This window comes from Podarcis filfolensis (assembly GCF_964270895.1).
Source record: "Podarcis filfolensis genome assembly, chromosome: 14".
Taxonomy (NCBI): Eukaryota; Metazoa; Chordata; class Lepidosauria; order Squamata; family Lacertidae; genus Podarcis; species Podarcis filfolensis.
In genome coordinates, this window is record NC_139616.1 from 45,368,483 (window position 1) to 45,388,481 (window position 19,999).

Genomic DNA, 19,999 nt, shown 5'->3' on the forward strand with positions numbered 1-19,999 from the left:
AAATAGGGACATCCTAAGGGAAAGTTTCAAATCAGAAACTGGGGTGGCTTCTGTAAATACAGGACTGTCCCTGGAAAACAGGGATACTTGCGGAGTCTGAGCTCCCACCAAGTTCGCTTAGAACCAGGGCATTCTGGCTACGGAAATGGTGGGGTGTGGGGCACAGCAGTGGGATGGGCAGCCGGGGCGGCAGGAGACAGTCATTCCCATTTTCCCTCAGGGGGCAATACAGGACAGGCCACCCCTGAAAATAGAGCAACACCAGGCTTTGTGGGAGTCCCTATTCTACTGGTGGTGGTGGTGGTGTTGACAGTGGTGTTGAAGTGCCGTATCTGCACAGGTGCACGGTGTGATTTGGCAGTGGTGCACATGCGCAAAGCATGATTTAGTGCTTCTGCGCATGTGCAAGCGGTGAAACCTGGAAGTAACCCTTTCCGGTACTTCCGAGGCACCGCAGGACGCAATCTGAAAAAATGTATCATGAAGTAAACATAACATGAGATATGACTGTATTGATGTGTGCAGGTTTGATCAACCCAAACTCATGAAGTTAAGTAGAGAGCTGGAGCCTTTTTTACTTTTAAGCTCTGTTAAAAAGTGAAGAGATCGGTGGTCTCCCGGGATCTGTTGATGCTCGTTTGTGTGTTAAATCTTACACTTGTTTTCCCCAATCCAACACATGTGGTTTGTTTTTCAAAGTGCCCCTTGTTCCAGCTGTCTCTGCCTGGTGTTCATGTCCTGTGTGCCACTGTGTGTTAGAAGCCTCTGTTTCTTCAGAAACTTTTGCACGGCTGCTGTTTCTGTTTTTGTTTTTTTAAAAAATGAAATCCAGCCTGCTGGATCACATTTCTTTCTTGTGAATAAGAGGGTGCTGAAATAAGAGCTGCCAATATCTTAAAAGAGGGGCTGATGGGAGTTGCAGTCCAAAAGCATTTGGAGGGCAACGTTTTGGCAACCTGCTCTTAAAAAAATTACTTCCCAGCTTCAGAAGAAGAAAGAAAGACTCAATGGGGAAGAGTACTGCTAAATGGCAAACTGGGAAAGGGGTCGAAGAAGGAATGGGGCAACTCTTAAGACCTCTGTCTCTGGCCCCTGACATTCTCCCCAGGCTACATCCCTGCCAGCCACATTATTTATCCCCATACCATTCCCCTTGGGATGCGGGTGATGCTGTGGTCTAAACCACCAAGCCTCTTGGGCTTGCCACTCAGAAGGTCGGTGGTTTGAATCCCCATGATGGGGTGAGCTCTCGTTGCCCAGTCACAGCTCCTGTCAACCTAGCCGTTCGAAAGCACACTAGTGCAAGTAGATAAATAGGTACCACTGCGGCGGGAAGGTAAACGGCGTTTCCATGTGCTGCTCTGGTTTTGGTGTTCCGTTGCGCCAGAAGCTGCTTAGTCATGACCCAGAAAAACTGTCTGCAGACAAACGCCGGCTCCCTCGGCCTGTAAAGCGAGATGAGCGCCGCAACCCCAGAGTCGTCTGCAGCTGGGTTTAACTCTCAGGGGTCCTTTACCTTTACCTTTACCTTTACCTTTACCTTTATCATTACCCTCACCAGCCTGCTCTGTACCCTCCTTTAGTGTTTTTGCCTGGCTGGAGTGTGTCCTTGTTTATGCTTCTTGCCTGCCCAGGGGGAGGATAGAGTGTCCTTTGACAGACAGCCACCAGCAAAGGAGAGCCCACCATCCCTTGATGTCATTGGTTCCAGAGTGAAACTGCTCATGCCATCAAGAGGTTTTCCCTACTGTTCAGCCAAAATATCTCCTTTTGTAACTTAAGCTCATTAGTGTTAAATTCTGCCTTCTGGGGAAGAGAGGAAATGTCTTTGTCCTCTACTGTGTGACAGCCCTGCAGGTATTTAATGAATGCAATCGCATCCAAACACCACCGCCGCAGCCTCTGTCTTCTCTTCTCCAGACTAAACATACTGTACTCAGTTCCTGCAGCTTCAAAATCCCAATGCACAGTAAATGTTGGCTCTGACTTGGAATGCTTTCGACTTGCTGCCCTCTTCTTATTGGCTCTGATTTTAGCAGAAGTCAAAAATTGAATCGTACAAGCTGTCGGCTCAGTTCTGCCAAATTCTAAAAGCCATTGCATGTCATCTTAGATGCCATTGCGTGTCATCTGTCAAATACTATTGCACCTCAACTACCGAAAATGACCAGTTTTTGATGGATATCACCATAAATTCAAATGCAGATCTCAAACATTTGCCGGCTATTTATCAAACATTTGGGAATGTTTTCAAAGGCAGGCGTGCTTCAGTGTTGGCTATAATTCCCACAAGCGTTTAGCATCATGGGAGTGACTTGTGGACTCAGTCCAAGGCCTATCTGAATAGTTGATTTCCTAGTCTGGTTCTGGTTTGATAGAAACCAGATCTTAACATGGCTGAAAATAAGGATTCTTTCCAACCTTTGGGAGCCATTTCCTCTGCCGTTTAATCCTGTAAACGTTTACCACTGCCGTGATCATAAATTACATTTGGCTGGGCAGAAACAGCCACATTGGGGCAAGTAACAGAGATGGGCCACCATATACATTTGCGATCATTAAGTCCGATGTGGCAAGCAGGGGTTTTTTGCATGGGGTGTGTGTGTGTGTGTGTGGAGTTGAAATGTATATTTAATGTACCGTTTACAGCATTTATCCATACAAAATGTGACTTCTGTTTACACTGGTGTTCATTTAACTGTCTCTTATCAAAACACACCGAGATCTGTAAGGCACAGGATGGAATTCCTCCCGGCGCATGGATGAAAGGATGTGCATGTTGTAGCCGCTCAGAGGTGCGCAACTCAAGCACCACAGTCCCATAAATAGTCTTGCTTCTATCAGCCTGACAATTTCATTGCCTCTTCCACCTCCTCTCCCCGCCCCCCATTTTCATTCTTCGAAGAGGCTGCACACAAGCTCTCTGAAACATTGTTTTCATCGCTTTGATTCCTGCTTCTTTTGCATCCACCCTTTCTTGGCAGCCAAAAGCCATTTTGTGATATGGAGGGACATCGCACAGAATGGATAAGCTACCAACAGTACAAACTCTCACAGGGCTCTGGAAGAGAGGAACAAGAAGAGCAAGCTTCCTTAACAGCACAGGGACACTAAAACCATCCCGTTGTGCCTTCCATTATTTCTCAAAGTTACGGAATGTTCCAGAAAGATTTTTAGTTTTTAGGAAGGTGGGGTGATTGCTATAACATCCTAAGCCCAGCAAGACTGGACCAAAGAGTCAAGGACTATTCTCCAGCTGTTTCACAACCCCTTGAAACCTGCTGTGGTTTTTTTGGCCATATTTTGGGAGGTGAGGTGAAGTTCCTTTCAAAATCTGTCAAGAACTGAAGTGGCCGCCATAGGGAAAGTTGAGCCTGTCAATTTTGGTTTCTCATTCAGTTCCTCACATTTCCACATCAGTTTTCAATTTATTGATTTGTTGTTTTAAAAAAAAACCCTCATGAAAATTGATCAGCTAATTTCTCCTAATACACACATTTGTCCTCCAATTGGTAGGCTTTGTTCTGTGCTGGACACACACTGATTCCCAACACACACAGAATACCCCCCACCTAGAGACCAATATCTTTCCGCCCCCCACTCTGACAGAGTTCTTGTATGGCACAGCATGGACACAACTTCCTTACTGGGGGGCATTTCCCTCCAAGCTTGCTTTCATAAAAGGAATGCTAAATAGTGGCCTGGTGTTGACTTTTTCTGGAAAGAAAGCCAGTGTTTTAAGAACTGGGGCTGGGTTGGCACAGTTAAACAAGAACAGGAGAACCCACAAAAGTATTTCTCTGCTTCTGAGTCTAGGAACAGGGGGCAGGCAAAAGGGAATCCTTCAACATAGAACATCTTTTTTTTTAATATAATTTTTTTATTAACTTTTCAACATATCATTTTCAACAGTAATTAAACATACTTTCATATCTTATACCATTTTTTTGACTTCCATCAATCACATCTAAAAATTTTCCAATCTAATCACTTAATATACATTTCTTACTTCCCTATTACATTTAAATCCCCTAACTAATATCTCTATTCTTTCTATACTTTGCAATGTTTCATATATTTCGCCTTACAAAACTTCCTGTAGTCCTACTAGCGTAATTTGTTGATTACAGTTGCTCTTCAAATAGTTTGTATATTTCTTCCAATCTTCTGTGAATCTCTGGTCCCGTAGGTTTCGAATCCTTCCTGTCATTTTATCTAATTCTGTGTAGTCCATTAATTTTGTCTGCCATTCTTCTTTCATCGGGATTTTTTCTTGCTTCCATTTCTGGGCCAACAATACTCTTGCCGCTGTTGTTGCATATAAGAACAATTTAACATCTTGCCTATTAATATCCTCACCTATAATACCAAGTAAAAATACTTCTGGTTCAACATAGCACATCTATCTGGTTGTTCCATTGCAGGGAATCACCTCTCCCTTGCTCTTGCTAACTCAAATTGTCTTTGTTCGCCTACATCCGAACAAGCATGGAATTCCACTCTTGGGTGGATAAACACCCCCTCTGGATTGTACAATCCAGGGCAGTGAGGCACTATTAGAGGATGTCGAACAACCAACTTTTACCTCCCTCGTGAAGCTGACAAAATTGCCAATTTCATGGATGAGAGTTCTCTTTGCTCCAGCGCATATGTAACACGCGGTCTCTCCACCTGGCTCTCTCTTCTGACACCATTATAGCAGGACACAGGTAGGTTCCCTATCCTACAGACCAGCCTTCCAGCAACCCTAGTGCCTTCCAGAGGTATGGGACTCCCAGCATCCCTCAACCATGTTGGCCATGCTGCCTGAGGCTGATGGGAAATGGAATTCAGCAACATCACCTGGAGGGTCCCGGGTTGGAGAAGACTCTGCGAAGATGCAGGAATGAACTTTCACTTCTAAAGTTGAGGAGATCTTTCTACACCAGCATGGCCATTATGACCTTTTCACTACCAATGTGAGCTGGTGATGTCTAAAAGTAAAGGTAAAGAACCCCTGACAGTTAAGTCCAGTTGCGGACAACTCTGGGGTTGCGGCGCTCATCTCGCTTTACAGACCGAGGGAGACAGCGTTTGTCCGCAGACAGTTTTTCTGCGTCATGTGGCCAGCATGACTAAGCCACTTCTGGCGCAACAGAACACCGATACCAGAGCAGCGCATGGAAAGGCTGTTTAGCTTTCCACTGCAGCGGTACCTACCATATTTTCCACTCTATAAGATGCACTTTTTTCCTCCTAAAAAGTAATGGGAAATGTGTGTGCATCTTATGGAGCGAATGCAGGCTGCACGGCTATCCCAGAAGCCAGAACAGTGAGAGGGATCGCTGCGCAGCACTCCCTCTTGCTATTCTAGCTTCTGGCTTAGCCCCTCTGTCCCTTCCCCCACCTCCCACAAAAGCCCCCAAGAGCTGCACTCCCTTTAAAGAGCCATGCGAGTGTGTGTGTGTGTGTGTGACTCTTGAGGGCTTTTCCCTCCTCAGGGAAAAGCCTACAAGCACCACACACACACTCCACACGGCTCGTGAAAGGGAGCTCTGAGCAGAGCCTGGGATGCATACAGGCTCTGCTCAGCGCTCCCTTTAAATAATTTTTTTCCCTTGCATTCCCCCTCTAAAAACTAGGTGTGTCTTATGGTCAGGTGCATCTTATGGAGCGAAAAATACGGTATTTATCTACTTGCTTTCGAACTGCTAGGTTGGCAGGAGCTGGGACAGAGCAACTCCGTGGTGGGGATTCAAACCGCCAACCTTCTGATTGGCAAGCCCAAGAGGCTCAGTGGTTTAGACCACAGCGCCACCCGCATTCTCGTGCCACCTGCAAAACACAGGTTCTGTTTCTGATATTTGTCAGTTTTTCATGGAATCTCTGTGTTAACGCTGGTCTACCAATACGGAGGTGGCTTCGGCCTACAATACCTGCATACATACCAGAAACAGAAGACCCAAATTTTTCTGAATTAATTTAAAGTGAAGCAGTATTTCTTCCCCCCCCCCCACCCGTCTTCCTTGATAGTCTGGGTTTTTCTTCCTTTTTCTTTTGCATATTAAGAAGTTCACATTTCTTAGACTCTCATCCTCTCTGGAGATGTCAGAGTAGAAATAGACTAAGCCCCCCCCCCCGCTTCGTTTAAGCTGGTACAATGTGCTTATCCCTCTGAAATCCCATTGACCCTCTTGAGTCTTGAATAATTTTCCTGTTCCGTTAGGAGATGCTCACAAACGGTCATTTGCTGACTTCCGCTTTGCACATCTCTCTCTCTCTCTCTCCCTCTCCCTCCGACCACACAGCCTGTATAGTGAAAGATCAGATGGGGAAATCAATTGTATTGACACAAAGCAAAGGGTAAAAAGATGGAAGATGGTGGCTATTTAATTTGCAGCTCTGTTGCCATGTAATGAATCGTCACTGCAATGAAAACTCACAACTGTCAAGTTCTTTTCTCCTGCTCCCCCCAAGCCCAAACAAACAAGGACCTACCATATTTTCCGCTCTATAAAATGCACCAGACCACAAGACGCACCTAGTTTTTGGAGGAGGAAAACAAGAAAAAAATATTCTGAATCTCAGAAGCCAGAACAGCAAGAGGGATCGCTGCGCAGTGAAAGCAGCAATCCCTCTTGCTGTTCTGGCTTCTGGGATAGCTGCGCAGCCTGCATTCGCTCCTTAAGTCGCACACACATTTCCCCTTACTTTTTAGGAGGGGAAAAAGTGAGTCTTATAGAGCAAAAAATACAGTATCTTATAATACGCAGGTGCTCTGGTTGCCTCAGGAAGGAAGAAGATTCACACACCGACAAGCTCAATAAAGCCTGACAATTAAACATTAAAACACATTAAAAACCAAATTGCCCTATAATTGCTGTATAAAACTATGCAGGGAGAGAGGATGGTGTAAACCTTCTCTTCCTGACTCAGAAACCTAGAATTTGGAGCAGGGTGGATAAAAATCAATGATTTTTTAAAAAAAAATAAAAAATAAATCAGGTTTTTAAAATTTAAATTGGAGTTTTAAAATAAAATGCTTTCGGAGGAAAAAAATTTCTAAAGATAGTTTTCTGTTTAAGTTATGTTATAGTCCAAAGGCTATTCATCAGGAAATAAGGATTTGTTTAAAGTTTTTTATGTGTGCTAAAACTCAGTCTAAGTTCTTTTAAAAAAATAATCGTTTAAATATATCGGTTAACAAACATGGATACGTATGCTATAATGTTATTGTTTTAGTTAAGTAAATTGTTTAAATTGTTATTAAGGAAATGATTGTTTTTATCCTTCCAATAAAGTACAGCAGAAAAGTTGTACAAATATAAATAATAATTTCATAATTATCTGTCTATGTATTTCTGATAGTATAACCAAATCGGTAATTTTTGATATAAGTGTAAAAACTATTGTGAACATTTATTATTCCAAAAATGAAACCTTCCTCTAGCTGTAAATATTAAGAGGATGCCAGCAAGGTTGATTCTTTCTGTAAAAAAAATGATTTAAATAAAGTCTTACTGACTAGTGATTTAAATCAAACCCACCCTGATTTGGAGACATCAATGAAAGTGCATGTTGGAAGATTTGGGACATATCAAAGGAAAGACTTTTTCATGCAGCACATAGGTAAACCATAGAACTCATTGCCACAGGAAGCAGTTATGGCCACCCACTTGGATGGCCTTAAAAGAGAATTGGGCAAATTCACAGAGGAGAAGACTAGCCATGGTGGCTATATTCTAGCTCCACTGTTGGAAGCAGTAACCCTTTGAATGTCAGTTGCTTGGGAAGCAAGTGTAGAGGATACTACTGCACTCAGGTCTTTCTTGAGAACTTCCTGTAGGCATCTGGTTGACCATTATAAGAACAAAAAAAGAGTACTGCTGGATCAGGCCCATGGCTCACCTGGTTCATCTTCCTGTTTTCACAATGGGCAACCTGTGGGAAACTGGCAAGCAGGACCCAAGCACAAGAGTATTCTCTGCTCCTGTGGCTTCCAACAACTGTTGGAAGTATACCTGAAGGAGCGTCTCCACCCCCATCGTTCTGCCCAGACACTGAGGTCCAGCTTTGAGGGCCTTCTGGCAGTTCCCTCCCTGCAAGACGTGAGGTTACAGGGAACCAGACAGAGGGCCTTTTCAGTAGTGGCGCCCACCCTGTGGAACGGCCTCCCATCTGATATCAAGGAGATAAACAACTATCTGACTTTCAGAAGACATCTGAAGGCAGCCCTGTTTAGGGGAGTTTTTGACTTTTGATGTTTTATTGTGTTTTTAATATTCTGTTGGGAGCCGTCCAGAGTGGCTGGGGGAACTCAGCCAGATGGGTGGGGTATAAATAAATCAGAATCATGACAGCCTCTGACCCTGGTGAGAACAGGATGCTGGAGTAGAAGGACCATTGACCTCATTGATCCCGCATTCTCTTCTTATGTTCTTACATAGCAAGAAGCCAACGGACAGCACCACCCGCTGGACTGGTGGTAAGTAACAAGACAGGCAGGTGGGAGTAGGATGAATGCTCTCAGGGATTCTTTAGCTGAGATCTCTGCATTACAAGGTTTGGGACTAGATGACCCATTGGGTCATCCCTTCCAACTCTGACAATTTTATGATTCTATGAATTTGGTGGGGCAGTGCCCCATTTGCCCCACTGGACCAGCTGCCCCCTACCTGACAGACCTCTGGAGCTGTCAAGCAAGGCCTCTAGGAACTGCGTCTTGGTTTTGCACCCAACTTTCCGTGCCCATTAAGGAGCAAAGCTGTTCCAGGCCATCTTCCTGAGCCTGGGTCTCCACTCCTCCCCTGTTCTCCTGGACCATCTCCTCCAGATCATTTATCTTGGAGAACTCAACTTATCTCCCTTGGAACGATGCCTGGCAGTTTCCCTCCTTGTTTGTCAGTTGTCATCTGAAGTTCCCAAGATGTTATCTTGCAAGGGCCATGTTGATGGTCCTCAGGATATCTGGGGGTCTCCATCTTCTGCCACAGGTATGTGGACCCATTCTGCTCTTCATTCCTGAGACCAGGTATGGACCAGAGTTAGGGGGCTGTCAGCATATCCCCTGGCAATTCTGCTTCCTGTGCTCTGAGATGCTTTTCTAGTCTTACGCTGAACAGCTGGCCCTTGTACGGTCATAAGTCAAGCAACTCCCTGCTGAATCCTATTAATATCCTTCCTCAAGGCATATTTTTGGGTGAATAATGGGACTGTTTTCCTTGACCCGTTGCCCCTTTCTTGCACATTACATTTTGAAGAAATTTTATTTTTGAAGACTGGAGAAGGAGGCAAAGAGTCTCTCATGATGAGGGGGATGGGGAAATGAAGGCTAGACCAGCCATTCAAAGAAGCCCGCAGAAGTTGCTAGTCCACAACATTTTTCAGTAGACCAAAGACTCACTTTCTGCATTTGTTTATTGAGGTACAGGCATTCCCACTTTCGTGGAGGTTAGGTTCTGGGCTCCTGCACACATAAGTGAAAATTGTGTAAGTGGGAAGCACCGTCGAAAAAGCCTCCAAACACCCCATTTTTCTTTCTCTCCAGATCTTTCTCCCACTTCCTCTGCACAAACAAGCCTCTTTTTAACTGGTGATGACACTCTGGGGCTTACTGCAGGCTGGAGGGTGTGCAGAAATGCAGCTGTTGCTGCGCTTCCACGCGCGTCAGCTAAGCAGCCTAAACAAACCATCGCGGCACCTCCAATCTCTTTGGAGCTTCCTCCACCCTCACTGAAGTCCTCTTCAGGCTCTGGGGGGGGGGGTCTCCTGATGAGCCACAAGTAATCTCCAGCTCCCTCCCACCATTTTCCGGTTTGAATCTTTTTACAGTGGTACCTCAGGTTAAGTACTTAATTCGTTCCAGAGGTCCGTTCTTAACCTGAAACTGTTCTTAACCTGAAGCACCACTTTAGCTAATGGGGCCTCCTGCTGCTGCCGCACCGCCAGAGCACGATTTCTGTTCTCATCCTGAAGCAAAGTTCTTAACCCGAGGTACTATTTCTGGGTCAGCGGAGTCTGTAACCTGAAGCGTCTGTAACCTGAAGCATATGTAACCCGAGGTACCACTGTAGTTCCTGGTGCTGCACATATACACGGTTGCACACAACTCAATCGCTCCTGAGACAGTCCTGACTCAATCCTGACTCCTGAGACGGCTCAGATGTGAGTGGATGGCATAGAACAGGGGTCAGCAACCTAAGGCCCGTGGGCCACAAGCGGCCCGTAGGGGCTGTTTAACCGGCCCATGGACCCCCACTGCCGGTCGGCTCCTGTGCACCGCGCTAAACCAGCATGGAGCAGAGCAGGGATCGCCTTCCGCGACGCTAGCCAGCTTCCCATTGGCTGCAGGAATTTCCTGCAGCCAATGGAAAGCTGTGCACACCTCCTCTGCGGCGGAAGGAACGCCGTAAATAGCTATTGCGCATGCGTGCGCGCACACACACACACTCCAGCCCGCTGTGGCGTCTGCGGGACTGTGAACCGGCCCAAGCCACAAAAACTTTGCTGACCCCTGGCATAGAATCATGGCATAGACCCCTGGCATAGAATCATGCAAGCCAAATAACCAGTCTCAAGCGAAACTCTTAGTGCAATTTTTTGTTCTGCTTGCAGTTCCTCAGCCCCTTTCAAAAGCCGGCCCCATGTGGAAGGTAGTGCTGTAATCTAGCCTGGATCTGGTAGGCTTGGGCTCAGTTATTTAACTCCATCCCATTTCAGTCTCATTGGTACTTAATTGTGGGTACCGTTCCAATCTGGTCTTTTAACCCCTTGTGTGCCATTCTGTCCCATTGTACACATTTTAGCTGTTTTACTATATTGGTCTTCGCTCAAAATGCTCACAGGGAAATCTACAATGAAACATGCAATATTAAAACATCATAAGCAAGAACTTTAAAAAAAGGAGTGGGAACCAATTATAGTATAATACATAAAACACTGTGGGTGGTATTCTGTGCTACTCCAACTCAGAGTAGACCCATAAAAAACAATAGGTGTAAGTTAGGTCCATGGATTTCAAGGAGTCTATTCTGAATAATAGTTAGTTGGCTATAACCCTTTATTTATTTAAAAGTAAAAATCCAACCAATTTTGTTTGTTTGTTTGTTTAATTTTATTTCTAAGTATTTTTCACCCACTCTTTGAGACATATTTTCTATTCCAGATCAGGGAGCAACTATGTGAGATAGATAGATATAGATATAGATATAGATATAGATATAGATATAGATATAGATGATATAGATATAGATATAGATCAGGCTTTCTCAATCTCAACCCTCTAGATGTTTTCGGCCTACAACTCCAATGATTCCTAGCTAGCAGGACCAGTGGTCAGGGATGATGAGAATTGTAGTCTCAAAACATCTGGATGGCTAAGTTTGAGGATTAGATAGATAGATAGGTAGATAGGTAGATGATAGATAGATATTCTAGAATTGGAAGGTACCCCAGGGTCATCTAGTCCAACCCCCTATGATGCAGGAATCACAGCTAAAAAAAAATCCTTAACAGATGACCATCTAACCTCTGTTTGGAGATAGACAGATAGATATGAAATCAGGGCATGTTATAATCCTGTAATTCTGATTTTCTCACTTTCTTTTTAACCACAGTCAGCTGACCAGAATGCTGCGGCTGTCTTAAAACGTCTGCACCTTTTGCAAAATGGGTATCCCTGGAACAGAGTACCACCTTCTTCCCTTCCTCAATGTATTTATGTGACATTTAACTCCTGCCTCGTGGTGTGACATAGGCATGATTTCAGGTCATGCGCCTCTCTGAAATTCCGCAGCGTCACCTCTCAGAATCTGGCTTACCTGCGCACAAGATGAAGTCTATGGCATAGGTAGTCATTTGTGTGCGATATATGTATAATCCCGGAAGATTTTTCTTTTGACGCCCACGCGCGGAACGGAATGGTCAGGAAGGAAGAAGAGCGTGTGTGTGTGGTTGTCGGTGCGGGTGGCTGGGATGCGATAGAGAAATTATTAATGAGTTCAGAGAGGTTACTATGGCAACCTGTTGCTAATGAATCTCTGGGGTTTCCTTTTTACCTTGATGGAGCTCTTAAAAGCAGGCAACTCTCTGCCAACAAGTTTCCCAGTAATCGCGTTGCCGTGGCAACGCCGGTCGCTAAAACCAAGCGGGGACCGCACGCTACACCCACATGCAGGCAGATGGAACTCCAGGTTATGCGATTTGACAGGGCGATCTCTCTTATCTGAGCTGGGGGTGGGGAGGTTGCACATGGAAGCGCCAGGTTATTTTCTTAAAACCCCCTGCCACCGCTCCTGCCCCTGCCTTTTCCCCATTTTAACAAACATCTCTCTTGCATGCATATTGATTCCCTTCCCATGCACATGTTGGGTTCCTTGTGGAGCCGGCCGTCGGAATCGTTTGTCAGGAACCATCTCTGGCACCACAGGCACCCCTTGTTCCAGATTGGGGGGGCATTTCAGGAGAAAGGAGGGGGGAATCAGAGATACAGTCTGGGACCACCCACAGCAGCAAAGCAAATCTATTAAACGAATTCCAATACAGTACAGTCATACCTCATGTTACGTTTGCTTCATGTTACATTTTTTCAGGTTGCATCCCGCGGCGACCCAGAAGTACCGGAAGGGGTTACTTCCGGGTTTCGCCGCTCGCGCATGCACACAAGTTCCAATTCGTGCCGCGTAACTACGCAGATACGGCACTTCAGGTAGCGCTCTTTTCATGTTGCGAACGGGCCTCCAGAACAGACCCCGTTTGCAAACAGAGGTACCACTGTACAGCGGTACCTCGGTTTAAGAACAGCCCTGCTTACGAACTATTCGGTATTAGAACTCCGCAAAACCAGAAGTAGTGTCCCTGTTAGCGAAGTTTACCTCAGTCTACGAACGGAAGCCGACTGGTGGTAGGACACTGGCGGTGAGAGGCCTCATTGGGGAAAGCGCGCCTCGGTTTAAGAAGGGCTTTGGTTTAAGAACGAACTTCCTGAATGGATTAAGTTCGTAAACCGAGGTACCAGTGTAGGGGCAAATGTCAGCAGGAAGAACCAGCTGCAGAAATATGAGATAGGGGGCAGTTGGTTCCTTCATGCCAGCTGATCCTCTGGCCAGGAGGAGTCTGCTTAGAAGTTTCTGCCTGCCATAGCCGCCAACGTGAACAAAATATTGGGGGGGGGACCCCAGCCCACCCTCCTCTCCCCTCCTTACATTTCCTCCACCATGCATAATTGCATACAGATCTCCCCCACCCCACCCCATCCGCTTGCCTCTTACCCCTCACCTGTGCACAATAAGTTTCTGCCCAGTCTCCCACCTCCAGTCCCCACCTGCCACCAGCTCACCTCTCCTACTGGTCTGCCTCTCCTACTGGTCTGCCTGCCTGCCTGCCCATCTGCCTCTGCCTAACCCTAACCAAGAGAATGGATGGATGGATCTTTATTTGCGTCAGCCATCGGCCACAGCAATAAAACGACAATACGATATACAAGGAACAGAAATAAAAAGTCAAACATTTGAGGGTTTTGAATCAATAGTCAAATAGTGGATCTTATTCTGATTGCCCCAGCTAAAAAGCTTGCAACCTTTGCTCATCTTGCTCTGCCAAGAGAAAGGACAGTGTGGCAGTGACTGGGCGACCCGGAATGGATAATAAAAGAGGGGTGATAAATCTCATTTCTCAAGTCTTTATAAAGAGTGCAAGCCAGAAGGGCATGTGCCACCGATTCGGTACTGCCATCTCCACAGGGACATAAGCGTTTTTTGTGTGGACCTAGCCAAGAGAGGGAGGGACCAACTTGCAGAATATATTGGGACCAGCCCCCCTAAATATTTTATTGGGGGGGTGAAGGGCCCAGGGCCCCATAGAGGTGGCACCCTGACGCACCTGCAAGTCTTTTCTCAGACCACCTGCCTTGGTTTTTGGAATGGCAAAAGGGCTGGCCTTGTGCCTTAGGCTCTTGGTTGAAGCTCTGAGCACCTCTTGTATGCTGACAGGATTGTTCCAGAATGCTGGATTGCTAAAGAAGGGTAAAGAGAAGGGAAAGATTTAAGTGACTTTTAAAAAAATAAAATAAAAAAATTGCAATTTTAATATTTCTTCTTTTCAACTAGGAATATCTCTAATGGATCTCTCTCTCTCTCTGATCCAATTAAAATTCAGAAGCTGCTCTGCAATGATGCCAAGGCCCCTACAATAAATGCCATTAAAAGCAATTTAATTAGGAAAACATTTTATTCCAGGCTTAGGAATACTGAGTGGATTTTCCCTCTCCGGTTGTCATACCAACCCAGCCTACTTTAATCTGTGACTTGCATTGATGATTTTGGGGGTAAGGATCTGGACCTCTTGTGATAATAGTAGTAAAACAGAGAGAGAGAGAGAGAGAGAGAGAGAGAGAGAGAGAGAGAGAGAGAGAGAGATTGTCTTCTTGAGGTATTCCTCTGTGTGGGTTGAATCAGGAGATAGGTAATTGTTGGGAGCTGCCTGGCCTGCAAAAGGCCACTTTCAGGTCTGTGCTGTGCTGCCCCTTGTGGCGACTGTTCAGCCCTGCAGGTTGAACAGCTGTTGGGGTTATGCTGTCCTCTAAGGCCAGGCATGGCCAAACTTGGCCCTCCAGCTGTTTTAGGACTACCATTCCCATCATCCCTAGCTAACAGGACCAATTGTCAGGGATGATGGGAATTGTAGTCCCAAAACAGCTGGAGGGCCAAGTCTGGTGATGCCTAAGGCCAAGGTTAGCTAACAGATGTTGGGCTTCAACTCCCATGAGTCTAAGCCATCATGGCCAATGGTCAGGGATGCTAGAAATTAGAGCCCCCAAGAACAGTGTCCTATGTTGGCTACCCTTCTGGGGTGACTCTGCCCAACTAGGCTTCTGTCGATCTAACCTTAGCCTGGTAGATTTCATTTTTTAAAAAGCCAGAAGATCAGACTTGAGCTTCACTAGGACAACCATCAGTTTGGTCATGTCTTCCAGATTGCTATGCTGTACCCATATTTGGTTCCAGACATTCGTTCTGATTGTGCGGATAAAATATCGTGGACAGAATTCTATAGGACGTGTTGCCAGTGTGTGGAAACGGTCTGGATCCAATGATTCCCAGCCATGCACCTCCAGATGGTGGAGATGTCAGGTGCCATCCTGACACCCAGGCATCTTCACTTGGGTGCAAAATGCGCCTGGCGCCTGCCTAATTTCAAACACTGGTACCAAGGTGAAATTTGCATTTGCTGCTCCACTTACTTCTGTCTCTGGCCCCTCCCACTGCTGGAATGTGGCCCTTGGGAGGTTGCCCAGAAGGGAATGTGGCTGAAGCATGCCTATTGCCACTTAAGGTTATAGAACCCGGTTCCTCCTGCTGCTGCTTCCACAGCCTGCCAGATTTTGAGGCTGCCTGTCGTCCAGCATCACGACGGAAATTGTCTGTGAAAGCCCTGCAAAATCACAGCAGGGCAAGCCAAGACAGAGCTGGCTACAAGGTCCTTGTTCTTCTTACCCTACAATTACTTTTCGCCCCTTTTTGGTTCCCCCCAGTTCTCGTCTCTCTCTCTCTCTCTCTCTCTCTCTCTCTCTCTCTCTCTCATTCTCTCTCTCGTTCTCCCAGGATCGCAAGACCTTGAACTGTCTGCTTGAGTTAATTTGGTGGCGGGTGATTACATAAGGATGCCGCAAAGACAGTCAACGCAGAGGTTTCTCCTTGTGTGCTTTCTGCTGGTGGGATCAGTTCCTGAACAGACACAAAAGACACAGGGGATGATAGGCAGCTAATTGCACAACACAAGGAATCTCTTTGACCACGACTTGAATAGGGAGGTCAGGTCAGACCAGTCCCTGACAGCATGGATTTCCGAATGCTCTAAGACATTGTGTTTGGTAGGGTTATGTCATCCAGAAGGGCCTTGCTCCAAGAAGCTCCCGATCCAAATGTTGGCAGAGAGAAACAGGCAGAGAAAAGGAGATAAGGTATATCAGTGCTACAAGTCCTCATGGCTGCAATGCACAGAGGCGGTGTGGATCTGCGTATCAGTCATGAGGGATCATGAACGAGAGAGCTTTTCATGGGCATCTGGTTTGTCATCCTGTTTTGTGCGCTCTGATATCTCACAAGATTTCAGGAAGATCTGGGAAGATCTCACTAAAAACTGGCACTGCTGCTGGCACTGTTTCTCTGGAGGCGAGGGGGGATAAGGGACCTGTGGGGACACTGCCTGATGGTCTTCCACCACTTGAGGTGGCTGCCTCACCTTGCCTCATGGTCAGGTCAACACTGTGTCTCCCCCAGACTGGGCTGGTTTCAATCAGAAGTCGGGCGTTTAGTGTTGCTGGTCCCAAACTGTGGTGTCCTCTTCGGTCAAGGCCCACAGAGCTGAAATATAATTGAGTATAGCATGGACAATATAATTGAGTATAGTATGAGAATTTTGTGGATTTTCCCAGGGTGGACAACGGCTTCTGTCCAGTACAGTGCCATTATATGGTATGTCCAGAGCATATGCTTCTGTGCCACCCCTGGAACACCACAGCAGATGTCCATGGGTGCAAAGCACTTCTTGGCGAGGTGATGAGGAGCCCAGCACTCAAACAGAGGTACAGCAGGCATCCTCTGTATTGACTTCTAGGCATCTTCTGAAGACTTTATTATGCCTGCAGGCCTATAAAGGTAAAGGGACCCCTGACAATTAGGTCCAGTCATGGCCGACTCTGGGGTTGCGCCGCTCATCTCACTTTATTGGCCGAGGGAGCCGGCGTACAGCTTCCGGGTCATGTGGCCAGCATGACTAAGCCGCTTCTGGCGAACCAGAACCAGAGCAGCACACGGAAACGCCGTTTACCATCCCGCTGGAGTGGTACCTATTTATCTACTTGCACTTTGACGTGCTTTCGAACTGCTAGGTGGGCAGGAGCAGCGACCGAGCAACGGGAGCTCACCCCATCGCCGGGATTCGAACCGCCGACCTTCTGATCGGCAAGTCCTAGGCTCTGTGGTTTAACCCACAGTGCCACCCGCGTCCCTCTGCAGGCCTATTCGACTCTTTATAAACTTTCTCAACTGGGCAGCCCTATTTTAATGATTATTTTGCACTGTTTTTGTGGGGTTTAAAAAATGTTTTGTTGTACTTTTCTATGTCTTGCTGTACACTGCCTTGATATTTTATGAGTTGGTGGTAGGGTTACAGACCACCAGGACTGACCTGAAGTCTCTAGGTTTTTCTGGACCCCTCCAGTTGGCAGAGGGTAGACTTGAAATCTCCAGGTGGCTGAAGGAGTATTTAAAAACAGATTAGTTTATTTAAAAGACTATGTGTGAAGATTCAGCTTGGCAGGAGCTGGCTACAAAAGACTGCATAAGACTCTCCTGGGGGGGGGGGTCTGGCCTCCTCTTTTTCCTCCTCCCTTCTCCCAATTAACTTCCATCTCCAGAGATGGGAGGGAGTGCAGAGGAAGAACCACCAGGCCTGATGCCGAGTTTGGGTCCTGAAATCTCAAGGTTAGAGATGCTCCTGACCTGACAACCTTAGTTGGTGGTATAGAAATATTTCTCATAAGTAAGTTTGACATGAAATAAAAGGAAAGCTTCTTTGGTTTAGTGGCGCAAAAGCAATTTTTTGGCCAGAAGTAATTCTTCCCCTGCTTTAACAATACCGAAATTAAATTGCTTCCTTGTTCGACTGGAATAAAAATTAAATAAAAATCTATCTCCAGATATGGAAATTGCAAGAAGAAAAGGGCTGTAGAAGCTTACTTTCCCTTCCCTGCAAATGTCTTATACTTCTAATCATTTAATTTCTCTTCTGATAGTGCCAAACCAGTGAAATTGGAGGGAGAAAGGGAAAAAAAAACCCTTTTAATTATTTGAAGGACTAATTTTAGTAATGTTCTTATAACAAATGGATCTTTAAAAACAACCTCCATGTCATCTCTCGAGAAATATTAATTGGGGAGGGGTCCTAGGTTGGTGAGAATTCACATAGTGTCTTTGTGGTGCCTGAATTAATAGGCCCCACCTAGTGCTTTAAATTGGAACACTTTGTGAGGCAGTGGAGAGAAATGATTTAAGACTTGTGTTAATGGACGTGCTTTTCTGCCTCTCTCCAATCTGAACAAAAAAATATCCATTAGAACAGTTTATTTGCCTGTATTTAATATTCTCCTGCAGGGTTTACAAAGCTCATCTCTAGAGGCCTTACGCCACAATAGAAGATAACAGGAGAAAAATTGATTATATGTTAGAATCGTAGAATTGGAAGGGATCTTGAGGGTCATTTAGTTCAACCTTCTCCAGTGCAGGAATCTCAGCTGAAGCATCCATGACAGATGGCCATCCAACCTCTGCCCAGAAACCTTCAATGAAGGTCCACCACCTTTCGAGGTAGCCCATTCCACTGTCGAATGGACAGCTCTTATTGTCAGAAAGTTCTTCCAGATGTCTGGTTGGAATCCCCTTTCTTATAATTTGAATCCATTGGTTCAGGTCCTACCTCTGAAGAAGCAGCAAACAAGCTTGCTCCATCTTCCATGGACAGCCCTTCAGTTATTTGAAGATGGCTGTTCTTTCACCTCTCAGTCTCCTCTCACCCAGGCTAAACATAGCCAACCCCCTTCAACCGTTCCTCGTAAGGCTTGGTTTCCAGACCCTTGATCATCTTGGTGATGTGTGCGAAGGGATTTATTTTGTTTTACATGTAACCGTTGCTCCCTTTTCACGATGGTACTAGTGCTTTGGCAGGAAAAAGGAGTTCCATTGCCATTGCTATTTTTTATTGCCATTAGCTTCAATTCGTAGTTCTGAGTCGCAAGGAAATTCTAATTGGGAGCCACCAACGTGGCTCCCATGGGTGCATTGACACTTTTGAGGTCTTTCCCTGGTGCCCGTGAAAGCCTCTCCCTCACCCAATTGCCGTATTTTTCCATGTATAAGATGCCCCCTATTTTGGGGGACTAAAAATCAAGAAAACGCACTATGCACTATCTGTGTATAAGACGACCCCTTATTTTAAACTTCAAAAATTCAGGAAACAATATAGTCTTATACACGAAAAAATACGGTAGTTTCCCTTTGGTTCTGATATGATGAGGCTGGATGCTTTTATTCCCTTGAAAACCAGATCGTGCTGAGGGAGAAAGTTGGAAGAGTGATGCATGTGCTTCTCATGCTTGAGGTTAGCACTACTGGATCCAACTTTTGCCTAGATCCCTTGGGGAAGCAAAATGTCCATGGGCATTTCTTTCTGTCTTGTGGGAGGTGGTGATCTGTGTCAAGGGGAGAGAAGAAACCAGGGGAGGGAGAACCCACCTGACTTGCTCAAAAGTCCAAGTGTGCCCACAGGCCTGAAAAGATTGGTGGCCCTCTAAGCCCCCATACCTGGTGGCCTTCTGGTCTCTCCCCAGACCACACCCCTCAGTGGCCCTGCTTTGCCCCCTCTTTGGGTGTTTTTGCCTTGCTAATAATGCCTCTTCTTGCCCCGTTGGAGGATAGAGAGGGATGTCCATGGAAGAGGGAGCATGCTTGTTTTCTCCTGCTCTGGAGGATAGGACTCACGTAGGACTCAAGTTACAAGAAAGGAGATTCCTACTAAACATTCGGGGGGAAAACTTTCTGACAGTAAGAGCTATTCAGCAGTGGAACAGACTCCCACAAGAGGTGGTAGACTCTCTGACGGACTATGTGGAATTGGCGAAATTGACCCACAAACTGCGCAATAAGGACAACTGTGACTTCAGAGAAGAATGGGAACCTTTTATGAAGTACTTAAAGAAAGAACAAAATGAATTGGACTCCTTTGCAGGTTTTGAATAAACATACACAAATTTATTATTGGTAACATACAGATAGACAACTTAAGGATCTTTACAATTATACAATATGCAGAGAATAACATGTGCTGAAAAACCAGAGAGAGGAGCTGAGGGAAGTCCAGTGGGAGGTGGGAGGGTGGGGTTTTTTGGGGGGAGGGGGAAATAGGGGGGGATTAGGATGATATGTTTTTGATAAATTGTTATGTTGAAATTCTTAATAAAAAATAT

The 19,999-nt window shown here is 45.8% G+C and overlaps 2 protein-coding genes across 2 annotated transcripts in view; both read left to right on the forward strand.

Moving 5' to 3' along the window:
• LOC310749103 (myosin-11) overlaps positions 1 to 19,999 on the forward strand; it is a 1,537,435-nt gene that overhangs the window by 1,468,336 nt on the left and 49,100 nt on the right. The gene's annotated exons all lie outside the window — the stretch shown is intronic.
• The window catches only part of CACNA1H (calcium voltage-gated channel subunit alpha1 H), a 365,872-nt gene that overhangs the window by 33,889 nt on the left and 311,984 nt on the right, over positions 1 to 19,999 (forward strand). The gene's annotated exons all lie outside the window — the stretch shown is intronic.